General features: G+C 43.4%; 1 protein-coding gene across 3 annotated transcripts in view; it reads left to right on the plus strand.

The window, feature by feature from the left end:
* The first annotated feature begins 252 nt into the window (after positions 1 to 252).
* Positions 253 to 12,950, plus strand: part of PLXNB2 (plexin B2) — a 350,258-nt gene continuing 337,560 nt past the window's right edge. For 2 of the 3 annotated variants that reach the window (XM_081927589.1, XM_081927587.1), the window contains exon 1: positions 253 to 542. The gene's annotated coding sequence lies outside the window, so the exon portion shown is untranslated. Of the gene's footprint in view, positions 543 to 757; positions 1,055 to 12,950 lie in introns of those variants that run through there. The other variant, XM_081927588.1, reaches the window with a different exon arrangement.

The raw sequence follows: 12,950 nt of genomic DNA on the forward strand, positions 1-12,950 counted from the left end.
TCCCTGCCCTGCATTTCTTCTTCTTTCCCTCCTCCTCCTCCTCCCAGTTTCCTGTCTGGCTTTGTGCTCGCGACGGATATGTGCGGCGCCCACAGGTGTGTCTCGTCCGCGCCGCTTTTGCCCGGCCAGGAGCGCGAGAGAGGCGGGCGCTGAGGCGCGTCACGTGACGCGCCCCGGCTCTCTGTGGCAGCGGCGGAGGAATAGGAGTAGTAGTGCTTTTCCCCCTCAGCTCCTTCTCTCCGCCTTTCCTCGGCTCGGGAAGCTGCTTGCCGCCGAGGCTCTCGCGCTGATTTGTGGAGGCTGCTGCTGAGGCGGCGCCTCCGCCCTCCTTCCTTTCCCTCAGAATATGGGCAGCAGCCCGCCGGCCCCGCCGCTGGCTGCTGCGGGTCGTGCGCGCTGCCTCCGGGGGCTGCTGGGCTGAGGCGCGGCCACTTGGGGAGAGAGGGAGCGGCGGAGGCGGCGGAGGCAGCAGCACAAAGGCGCCGCCGCTACCGCCACAGACCAGCAGCGTCTTCTCCTTCGTCTGCCGCCTTCCAACTTGGGTAAGTTTCGCGCCCTCCCCCCTCCTCCCGAGAGCTCTCCCTGTTGGCGAAGGGGCGGCTCCACCTGTTGAAAGCCTCGAAGCCCTCCCGGGGAATGCTGATTTGCTGAGCCAGTCAGCCAGGCAACCTCTCGGGGAGCTCCCCCCCCCCTCTCCACTCTTCCTTCCCCTGTCGCTGCTTCTTCCCTTCACTGGGCGGCCGCCACTTCGGTGGCTCTTTCAAGGAAGTTGCCCGAGCTGATCCCGCCTGGAAGCAGCCGGCCGAGCCGCGATGAGGCCCGGGAGGAAGGGGGAAAGTGGACCTCATTGCCCAGGCGGGTTTAATTCGAGTTAACTGCCTCTTCTTTCTTTTTCCAAAACCACAATAATTGCTCGTCCTGCCTTGTTCGAGCAGCAGATGGTTCCCATTAGGAGCAAAGCCTGGGCTCTTTCCGCTCAACGATGTGGCTGTGGACTTTGATAGCGCTGCGAGGCTTTTGCGAAATGTGAAACTTTCCCAAGGACTAGCTGCTGGTGGGTGAGCTGCGATGGCTGCTTTTCAATCCGATTGCGTTTGTGAACCTTTTTTCTTCTTTTTTTTTGCACGATCAGGGAGGGAGAGGAAGCTTTTTAGACCCCTGCCAAAGGTGTTGGGGAAGGGGGGAAAAAAAAGACAATCTTATTCAGAGTCTGAGTGAATGTGCGAGCGATTTCTCCGCCTTCCCTTTTAGCACCAGGCTTCTGGAACACGGAGCTGGATTTTAGAGTGCGTTATTATCCTCGGGAGTTTCGTAATCGCCGCTCCACCATTCACATAATTAAAACCCATTCACTGACATCCCATTCATTCTTGTTCGGCTGCGTGTGGCTAGGCAGTGGTGGCTTCAGTGACAATTTTTGACCCTTGGCTCTTGAGACCCCTTGTCTCGGTTTCAGATCTTGATTTTTTTTGGGGGGGGGAGTTGAAGGCAGGTCCAGTTTCGTCTTGTCACGGGCAGAAATGGCTCGAAACTTTCATAAAGCAGCTCTTTTCCGACTGCAGGCACACACTTTTGCTCTGGGCAGACAGAGAGCTCTTTGCGTGTTTTGTGACTCACTCAGGTTTATTTGCTTTGGAGCTGCACAGCATTCTCTTTGGGGAGTATGATCCCAGTGAGACTGTCCGTTCACACGCATGACACTCTGGCCTTTCCAGTTTCTGTGCGCAATAAGGTGCCTGGCTCAACTCTTTCTCGATTTATAAACTGGAATACAGGACACACACCCAAAAGGACCACACACACACAAGTATGACTCTGAGATAGTGGACTAAGATTCATTTGTCATTTTTAAATCTAGCAGGATAGAAAGACTCTCTCTTTAATGTGTCTCCATCTTTGAAGTTCAGCTGGCTAGGGGATGAGGCTGTTTTTAGTTACACGCCACCGAAGGAAAGACTCCTAACCTATGCTAACCAGTGCTCACCTGTTGTATCTGGTCCTATGCAAAACATTTTGTGTGTCTCTTGCTGCAACCTAGAATGTACAGTTGGAGAGAGCTTGCTGTTTGCATGCATTCTGGTAAAAGAGAACTTGATGTCTGCTTGCATTTTGGTAAAAAAGAACCGCTCTTTCTGTCTTGGAGGACACTGAGAGAACATTGTTGCAGTAACACAAGCTAGTATTTTGCAGTGTTTAGGTATGTAGGATGTATATATACCAGGACCTAGTTGCATGTGTTCATCCCAGCCATAGACATGTTTACTGAAAAGTATGTCCTCCTGAGCTCATTCTCCCCCTCTGATTCCCTCCCAAGGATTACAACTGTAACCTCTTGTTTTGCTTCATTTTTTATCTTTACGAGTTTCCTATTTATAGGTGCTTCCTCCTCCTCCCTGAATAATACGGAGGATTACAACTGTCAACTCTTGTTTTGTTCCATTTTTAAAAATCTCTGTGTGTTTCTTATTCATAGATGTTTCCTTCTTGCCCCAGAAGAGTTGTTTTTTTCTGGTATATTTCCTAATTGAGAATGTGCACAGTGGCACCAGCTTCTCTAAAGAAGCTAGCTAGTGGCTTGGCATCTTTAGTATTGTTACATGCTGTGATGTAGGAGAAAGGAGAAATTTAGTGAGTGGGTAAAAAATGGTGAATGTTGATACACTGGCCCAACAAATCCAGCATAAAGAGAAGGGAGAAGTAGGGCTCTGATAATGGAGAGAGGATGGTGAGCACTGGCTGCGAAGTGGGGTTTTGACTTCTTACCTGGACAATGTGTACCCCTTTGGTGAGTTACAGGCTTTTTTGGGGAGAGAAGAGGACAAAAAACCTAAGATTTGGAATACTAAACAGTACAGTGGTACCTTGGGTTAAGTACTTAATTCATTCCATTCTTAACCTGAAACTGTTCTTAACCTGAAGCACTACTTTAGCTAATGGGGGCCTCCTGCTGCTGCCGTGCCGCCGGAGCACAATTTCTGTTCTCATCCTGAAGCAAAGTTCTTAACCCGAGGTACTATTTCTGGGTTAGTGGAGTCTGTAACCTGAAGTGTATGTAACCTGAAGCATATGTAACCCAAGGTACCACTGTAACTGGTTATGGGATCATCTGCACCACTACTGTGTGTAAAAAAAACCCAACCCAAGGACTACATGGAGAAAGATATAGAATGGATTTATAGTTGATGACATTAGCTTCTTGTGATCTAATCTGGGTTTGAATTTGCACTTTAGCAACCCTTGAGTTAGAGAGTTTAAGTTGTATCCAGTGATACAACTTGTATCCAGTGATTTCAGAATAGTAACTGAAATGAAGCACTCGGTTTATTGATACACAATGTTTAAATCTGGAAATATTATCTCTGTAAATAAAACAATGTTACAAATGTTGAAGAGGAAAGAAATGGCAACATAAAGGAAAACACCATACGGAGATATAGTACTTAAAAAACAATACTGTTTAAAAGTAGCATTGTAGTTTCATTGACAAAGCAATAAATTAGAGGAGTTTCAAAGATTAGAGGAATTAATATGTAGATGATCATAATTCCTAACTAAGGCAAAATGTAGCTGGGAAACCCACGCTTTTAGGCATGCCGTTGCTCATTCCAGTATATTCTTCAAAACAATTACGTAAATAACCTGTGGTTCCACATCTGCTTTGACATGCGTTGCTATCTTACTTCTTAATAAGGTAAAAGATGATATACTTATCAGGTCCTTAACACCCAAGATGTCAACACTTCATGTTGTCAGTCACTGTGATTCATCAAAAAGTTGCAAGAAACTTACACAGAGTTAAACTTTTCGATTATTGACATCCATTTCGGTCCATTCCAATGTTTGCTGAAGTTGGTAGCTCCTTGGGCCTAGCAGGGGTCAGACTAACAGCAAGTTCACCACCAATTAAGTTATATTGCTCTGTTATCCCAGATATCTAACGCTCTGCAGGAGGGCTCAGTGTACTTGGGTGGATGAAAAACATTCTTGGGTTGCAGAGTGAGATTGAGAGATCTGAGTATGCCATCATTTTCTAACTACTGAGTAGTGATAGATATGCTTGTTGATATAGAAATATGGAACACAGGCTGTTGATTCCAGAGAAACAAATAGTGGAGGGTTTATAGACACTTATTTTTCAGCAGAAATTCTTCTGAAGCTTCGGTTAACCATAACCAAAGACGGAATGGCATGGATTTTATTTCACATCAAATGTTATTCTTAGAACTAAGTGATAGAGCAAACATGCCAGGAAAAGAAATAACAGCTAGCAAAAAAACACCAGATCAAGTAGGCCAAGAGGTCTCCCTGATGAGCCAGGTGGTGCCTGTGGGGTCACATAGTAGGTTTTCCTAAAAATGGCATTCCATAAATTGAACATCATTGAACATCATTTGGCAGGGGCTTCTGGAGCAATGCCTAAGGTAGAATATATATTTTTTGGGGGGGAGGGAGGCAGTCCTTCAGGTATTTACCCCCAAACAATGTAGGGTTTTAAAGGTAGCTGAATTGAAATTAATGGTCAGAATTGAATGGGCCATCAGCGCACAACATACTGAACTGAAGAATTATGGACCATTTGGTTAGGTGCTACTTAACAAACCTGGCAAGGGACGTGGGTGGCGCTGTGGGTTAAACCACAGAGCCTAGGGCTTGCTGATCAGAAGGTTGATAGTTTGAATCCCCGTGACGGGGTGAGCTCCTGTTGCTTGGTCCCTGCTCCTGCCCACCTAGCAGTTTGAAAGCATGCCAGTGCAAGTAGATAAATAGGTACCACTGCGGTGGGAAGGTAAACAGCATTTCCTTGTTTTCTGGTTTCCGTCATGGTGTTCTGTTGTGCCAGAAGCGGTTTTGTCATGCTGGCCACATGACCCGGAAAGCTATCTGTGGACAAACGCCTGCTCCCTCACCCTAAAAGCGAGATGAGCACCACAACCCCATAGTTGCCTTTGACTGGACTTATCCGTCCATGGGTCCTTTACCTTTTACACCTGGCAATAGCATCCTGCACAAGTTGAAGCCTGGGTGTTCTTCAAGACCAACCCTATGTAGAATGTGTAATCAAGAGGCAAAAATGACACTTGCCAAATCTAATGGATTTTATGTGTCATGTGTCAAATGTGCCCTGTGCTCTGCTGCCCTTAGGGTTATTCTGCTCTTGGCATTTTGCAACACCAAAGTAGTGTAACTAAATACAATGCACGCTTTCCCCTTTCAACCTACGGGCAGCTGCTGTGTTTGTTTTAATTGAACTGAGAAATTTGCCCGTTGCTTTGCACTGGCTTCAGCCAGGAAGTACTAGATAAATAGCAGTCGCCACAAGCTTTGTGTGCCGGTCAGGTGTGCATTAAGACAGTTGTGGGCATATTTGCAGGATCTACTTTTATTTTACTATATTGCTATTGGACTGCTAGCACTGCTTGAAGGCACACGCTTTCACTTAGGTGAATAGAATCATAGAATTGCAGAGTTGGAAGGGACCCTGAGGATCATCTAGTCTAACCCCTCTGCAATGCAGGAGCATGCAGCCGTCACATATGGGATTGAACCTGCAACCTTCGTGTTATCAGCACCACATCCTAACCAACTGAGCTATCCAGGCCCTCCAGAATACGCAGATTTCGTTAAGGCTAACTGTAGCTGATGGAGTCCTTTTGCTCTATTGATCGTTTTTAATTATGGTCTTAAGGTGATTACGTTTTGTTGTTTTAATGTATATGCTTATAAACAGGCCTGGGATCATAACTGAAGAAGGGTGATTAAGAAATGGAGTAGATAATAAAAGCAGAAGCTCATGATCCACTGACTGGAGTTGGCTGCAAAATAGTGTTTGTCTGAAATGCAAAGCCTGATTTAAAATGATGTGTCATATATAACCTGTATATATGAGTTTGCAACCACATTTGAGTTACTATGGAACAGAGATTCCAGCAGCCTCATTTAGGGGTTGCAGAGAAGGATGGTGGGTTTTGGCTATTTATCTTGCTAACTGAGAGCCAAAAAACCTTGCCAATCTACTGCAAATCACCCAGTGATCTGCTAATAGATCAAAATGTACCATCTGCCCAACCCTCTATTAGAAGGTTGGCATGAACAAAAATCTAGAGTTCCTGAAGAAGCGAATGCTATTTAAGTTGCATGTTTTGCTTAGTATTAAGCAAGCAAGGAACTAAAACCTCATGCAATCTATTGGTTTTATTTTCTCTTTGTTGTATGAGAGAACCACAATAACTCAGTATTATGGAACTTATGTGATTTCAGTATATCATCAGTGCAGCAAATAAAAAGTACTGCTGTACCCTTGACAAACAGTAAAAAGTAAGATACCAGGCAGACTTGTCTGAAAATTTAAGGGCTGACCATGTTGACATTCATAGAAATACAGTGGTACCTCGGGTTAAGTACTTAATTCGTTCTGGAGGTCCGTACTTAACCTGAAACTGTTCTTAACCTGAAGCACCACTATAGCTAATAGGGCCTGCTGCTGCTGCCGCACCACCGGAGCATGATTTCTGTTCTTATCCTGAAGCAAAGTTCTTAACCTGAAGCACTATTTCTGGGTTAGCGGAGTCTGTAACCTGAAGCATATGTAACCTGAAGCGTATGTAACCCGAGGTACCACTGTAGTGTTTTTGATTGGACGTTATGGTTTGTGTATATTTAAATAGTTTTCTGGCACAGTATGCAGCTTTGTGGTCCTACAATGGTTGCAGGAAGATTAAATGAATGTCTTCTCATTCTGTTGTACTTGGTCAAATTTTTCTGTACACAATGTGCATAATAATCTTTATGGTTTTTAAAAAGTAGCTACTGCATGTGCCCTCCTTGCTTCCAGTGTAGGACTTGAATTTTAGAAAACAAGGAGAGGCAATTGGGAAATGTCTTCAGTTTAAAAACAGATTGACCAATTATCATGACCCTCAAATGTGAGTTGTCCCCACACCTTCATGGATCTCAGTGATAGTGAACCGTTGAAGGTATGCCCTTGAACTTTCACCATTGGCTGTTTTGCCTATTTTTGGTTCTCTTGACCCACAGCTACACTCCATTGCACACCCTCAAGGACTGTGTAGGCCTGATAAACTATTTGCTAGCAAGAAGCCAAAGAAGAACAGTAGTATTGAGCTTTCTGTTTCACATGGTGATTCTTAGTTCAGGCTCTGGTAGAAGAGATGGTGAATACAGTTTGGCTCAAGTGGTCTTTCCACCCATGCGGACGATGTGGGAGTGGGCAGCTGTTTGGAAACTGCAGCTGCTGTCACTGACTATCTCAACATGTACCAGTGCCTGAGTCACCCTCCTTGCTTTCTATTACTGTAGAAGGGGATTTGTGCAAGTGAGGTCTAAAGTATCTTGAACTTGGAACGATTTCAGAAAGTTTCCAAACAGACTTTGAAATGTTAGTTCCTATAATGCTTCAGGAATTTGGATGAAATAACTCTCAGCAACTTGTTGAAACCTGTTTGGATCCTTGCCTTGTGTGGGAGTATAGGAAAACATTAGTACATCCTAGTTTGGAGAGGTAGAAATGGAGGGCAGGTTGATGCCATAATGTGAAATAAGTCTTAATTCAGTGAACCTACCTGGCAACTCAAAGGAGCAGTACAGTATGATAACACTTACCTTCCTGATTTCTGAAATCTTCAGCTAATTTTTTAAAAACAGGATTTACGCCATGAAGTTCTGTAACACTTGGAGCGCCGCCAGAAATTAGTTGCTGCTACACCGAACAAATATTAATAGCAATGATTTTATGCTTGCCATTCTCCTAGTTATTCTTCCATTCTCTAAACAGAATACAGCTCCCCAGATGTTATGCAAATTCACTGCAGAATTACACAGTTACCATATTTAAGACTTGATCATAACTCATGACTTCAGTGTCCAGGTAGTAGATTTTCATGCATGGGAAAATCCTTGCAAAATTAAACTACAAACACAAACAACGTTAGAAACACAGATATATAACCTAGGCACCAAATGGCTCCTTAAACCAGGGTTAACAGTTGCCGAAACAGAATGCCTAGTTGCCATTTTGGGGCCAGACATCTCGAAAGTTGTATTTTTCAATATGACCTTTGGGTTCCTGAAATTCATCCTGATGGTGCAGAGAAAATATAAGGCATAGAAATCCACAGGATGTGTTGCTGTTGTGTGAAAAGGGTCAAGATTCAAGGATCCCCAGGCATGCAGCTCCAGATGGTGGAGACATCAGGCACCATCCAGGCACCCAGGTATCGTCACTTGGTTGCCAAGTGGCTGACAGCAAATGCTCTTGGTGAATTTTGAATGCTGCGCACAGAGACACCTCTGGGGTGTTTGCAACTTAAGTTATACACAAAGTAGACCCATTGAAATTAAGGGCGCTCAGCAAATTGTGTCCCATTATTTCCAGTGGGTCTGCTCTGTGTAGGACTAATGTTGGATGCAGCCATTTATTTTAAATTAGTCCTGGAAGTGCCAGAGGGGCCCTTTCTTTATGGCATGAGCAGCACTGTGGTGCAGCTCCTCCAGTTTTGTGAAGATAACATCAAAAGCCACAGGCTACAAGAAAGAGTGTTCCACATTGCTGTCTCTTGTCACCCTTGCTTCTGTTTCTAGGACCAGCAACATGTGTTCCCATGCTATGTGGAGAGAGAATTCTAGAGTAAACGGAGATCCTTTGTGTTCATTGGATGGTTGACTAATACCAACCCTTTAACAGAATGAAGAAACTGGTGAAATCATTTTATACTGTTTTACAACCAACAGGAAATTAATTCGATGAAAGGCAATCAGTGGAGGGCTTGGTTTTGTGTGAGTGACAGAATCTTATATTTGAACATGAAGAGATTGTGAAGAACCGTTATCCACCTCTCTCTTTGCAGACCATAGTGTGCCATAAGCAAATTACTGCAGAAAGGTTGCCTGGGGGTGGGGGAAAACAACTACTACTGGATAACTCAAATCAAGAAGGCAAGAGACACTACAGGAAAAGGCAAAGAATGAAAGTAGAGTGTCTGTTGCACTTGCCCCGTTATGAAAATTGCTGAAATGGTGTGATGCAGCCTAGGTTACCTCTTATTTTTATATCTGAATGGAAAGAAAACTGAAGTGTTACTTAGTTCAGGCTATTGTCCTCCCATGTGCTAGGGGAGTCCTGCAGTGTTTTGTTGTATCTGCTTTGGGAAAATCATTGGGGGTACGTTTTAACCCTTGGATAACGGCACATACTGGAACACTTAATTAAAGCAGATAAGTATTATCAAAGATTATTATGCAAAGTCTAACATGGTTCCAACTTGGATTTTACAAAAATGAATAAATCAATGCAGATTATATTGAAATCAATAATGTGTGTTTTAAGAATTTAAAATTGGATTTTAAGTGCCTTGCTCTGTACTCTCTGGAGGAAATGCTATGCTGACCTGAATAAAATATCTATCTCTTGAACAACAGATAATACTTTGCTAGCTACTAGCTTTTCCTTATGACCATGTTTTTATTATTGAAGGAGTTCCTTTAACACTGTTCAAGTTATAATTCTATATGCACTTACTTTGGAGTAAAACCATTGCAGTAGCCCTTTCCTGAAAAACAGTCAGTTCCCCAAAGCCTGTTGGAACAAGAAAGAATATGAGGCTTACTACCCATATTTGACACATTTTGGTGCAGAAATACCATCACAGCCAGGATGTGACTTCTATGTTAGGAAGCAGCGGGATAGCACTTGTGTTGCACACAAAAGTTCCTGGGTTCACTTCCACTGAGTTCTACAGGACAAAAAAATTGATAGTGGCTAATGTGAACTCATTAAGACACCAGCCAGTATATTGTTGTCTATACTAAAGGCATCTGAGAGATTAAACATCTAAAGATGTAACAGCATTTATTATCTGCTATGAGTGTCCTTATGGTGAGGCCATTAAAACAATGGATTTTTATTTATTTTTTTGGTCATACTATACTTTTAATTTTGTTTGCAACCTGCCTTGGGAATGCTGATCCAACACCAAAGGTGTGGAGTATGAAATCTGCATCTATGTCTATCCATGTGAACCCAGAGCCTTGTAAGCAAACTCTAATCCCTTGGCTAAGTTAAAAGTTGAGATAAAATGTGTTTGCCTGACTCCCCAAAAGAAATCAAATAAGGTACCAGGCAAAGCCTTCTGAGGAAGGCATTCCAAAGTTGGGTCACCACCACCAAAAAAAGTTCCTTTCCTCAGAAGATCTGAGAGTCGTACATCTCAAAGGAGAGCACTTTGAATTAGGTCCAGAAACAGACTGGGAGCTGGTACGTCAGTAAAACATTCATAATGTTCTGGGAAGGCACTGGGCTGGTGTATGCATAACAAAGCCTTGCAGCTATATTTTGAAATAAAGTTTCTGGGCCGTTTTCAAAGGTAGCCCCTTGCGTAGCATAAATGCAGTAGTCATATCTGAGGGAGTTTACCTGCCCTCAACAAAGGAATTGATCATTTGGTCTGAAAGGCCATTTATTTCACCATTGCTAGACTCCTTGGCTAGATAGTTCCGCTTGTTTCTCCTTTGCTCCAGTGTTCAAAGCGCCCATTGTTCTGGCGCTTTTTGCAATAGGGAATTTCATTAGCGCGAGCTGTTTCTGAGCTCTGGGCTCAGAACTGTGCCTAAGATTTCAGATTAAAACTGCAGAGTAGAAGGAAAGGAGGACCTTTTTCTGCTTCCCCACTTCTAGCTACTCTGTGGACCGGAGATGAGACCCTCTTAAGAATATTAGGGGGGCGGGCAGGGGAAGGACTAGAGCAGGTATCCCCAACCTTTGCCCCTCCAGATGTTTTGGACTACAATACCCATCATCCCTGACCACTGGTCCTGTTAGCTAGGGATCATGGGAGTTGTAGGCCAAAACATCTGGAGAGCCACAGGTTGGGGGTGCCTGGACTAGAGCATGTGAAAAATGAACATAATATCTTAGCTGCAGTTCATTCATTTTCAGCTTTGTATTGTTATTTTAAAAGGTGCGCCTAGGCAAACTCGGCCCTCCAGATGTTTTGGGACTACAACTCCCATGATCCCTAGCTAACAGGACCAGTGGTCAGAGATGATGGGAATTGTAGTCCCAAAACATCTGGAGGGCTGAGTTTGCCGATGGCTGGCCTAGGCATTCCATTGTTGCACCCATAACCTCGGTTTAAGGTGCCATTTAGCTGCTAGCTTTTATATCTCAGTTTATAACACTGCTTTGCCCACTGATATTCATCTGGTACACTCTGCTGCCAAAGTATTCACCTCTCTCCTCTATTGGAGCATTTGACTCTGCTTCTCAAATCCTTTCACTAGGTTTCTGTTTTGCATAACAGAACTCCCTATGTCCTTGTCCCTCGGTATCTGTCATACTTGTTATTTGTAAGGCTGAATGTGCATTTTGTTGTTGTTGTGTGTATATATGTAATGTGGTATACATCAGTTACAACAGTTGCTGTATATAATCATAGTACAACTTCAAGCATCCTGTCCTCACCTTCAAGGGGACACTCATCAATGAGGTCCAAGCAATTGCAACAAGCAGTTGTTTATCACACTGCCAGTAAATACACTACATTTTTTTGTGGAGTCTGGCTGACTAATGCAAAATGGACTTCTTGAGACTCATCTCTCCTGTAATTGAAAACTTTTCCAGGGTGGGTATGCCAATCCAGTTGGATTAGTATCCACATCGTGATGATTATTGGCTTGAGGAACACCTGGGTCTTTTTAGTAGTGCAGATGGCTAGGGCAGTCCAGTCAAGACTTCTGAGAATTGCTCTGGTGGTTACACCGGCTTGCAGCTTTCCTGACTTCATGCTGGGAAGCTAACTCCTTTAGCTTGCTCTCTAAATGTCTCATAACAAACAGGTTCTCATTGCAAATGTCCCTGGCTTTTTCACAGAAGCCAATATCTTGTAGTGCAATCATAATTGCATTATGTTACTGGCATTTTATTAAAAACATGCTTTGGATAACACACGTTTTATGAATTTATGTGAGAGCTGATGCTGTCATGCGCTGCTGGACTTTCTGTGAGAGCAGCCAAAGAAGAGCATTCTCATTTCTTAAATAATTTCCTACTATTTAATCCGATGATCAGCAAACTGTTCTTTGGACTGCAGATATGTTGAGGAACTTACAGCTTTATGAAGTTCCTCTTGATTGTTTTAATGGGAGAGGAGAGTGAACCACAGCTTGGGGTGCTTTTTCTCTCTTGCTAAGCCTCCTCCCCAAAGCCCACTGACTTTAGTAGGAACAGTGACAGAAAGAAGGGGGGGAAGGGCAGTACTGGGGTGGAGAGAAGGATTTTGACATTGCTGCTCATAATGCATTTGGTGCTCCAACATAGTCCTGGGCAATGTTAGAAACTCAAATATATAAGCTAATCACTAAATGGCAACTTAAACCTAGGTTATGGGTGCCACAAATAAATGTCTATGGGCCTTTCTTTTTAATCAGTGAAATAGTAATAGAAATAATAATCAATTTTAATTTCTATACCACTTTTATCTTTTCAAGAAAAATAATCTCAAACATCTCGAACATCAAATCAAACTGGAATAAAACAAATTCAAGCTTCAAGGAAAATATTTCAGGTCCTTCTCTAAGTGATATTTTCCAATATTTATTTACCTACTTAATTTGTAGAGCTGTCCCATAGCAGAAGTGCTCTAGGGAGCCAGTGTGAAGTAGTGGTTAGAGTGTTGGACTAGGACCTGGGAGTTGAAGGTTCAAATTCCCCACTCAGTCAGGAAGCTCATGGGATGACCTTGGACCAATCACAGCCTCTTCACCTACCTCACAGGGTCATTTAGGGATTAACTGAGGAGGGGTGTGTGTGAACCGTGTACTCCTTGGAGGAAAAGGTGTGATATAAATGTAATAAATAAGCTCTTCTGTTTACCTGCTTAAGAAAACTGGAGGGGCCAGCCAGATGGGAGATGTCTGTTACCAACCAGAGATCTCCA

This window comes from Podarcis melisellensis, assembly GCF_964234715.1.
Source record: "Podarcis melisellensis genome assembly, chromosome: 10".
Lineage (NCBI taxonomy): Eukaryota > Metazoa > Chordata > Lepidosauria > Squamata > Lacertidae > Podarcis > Podarcis melisellensis.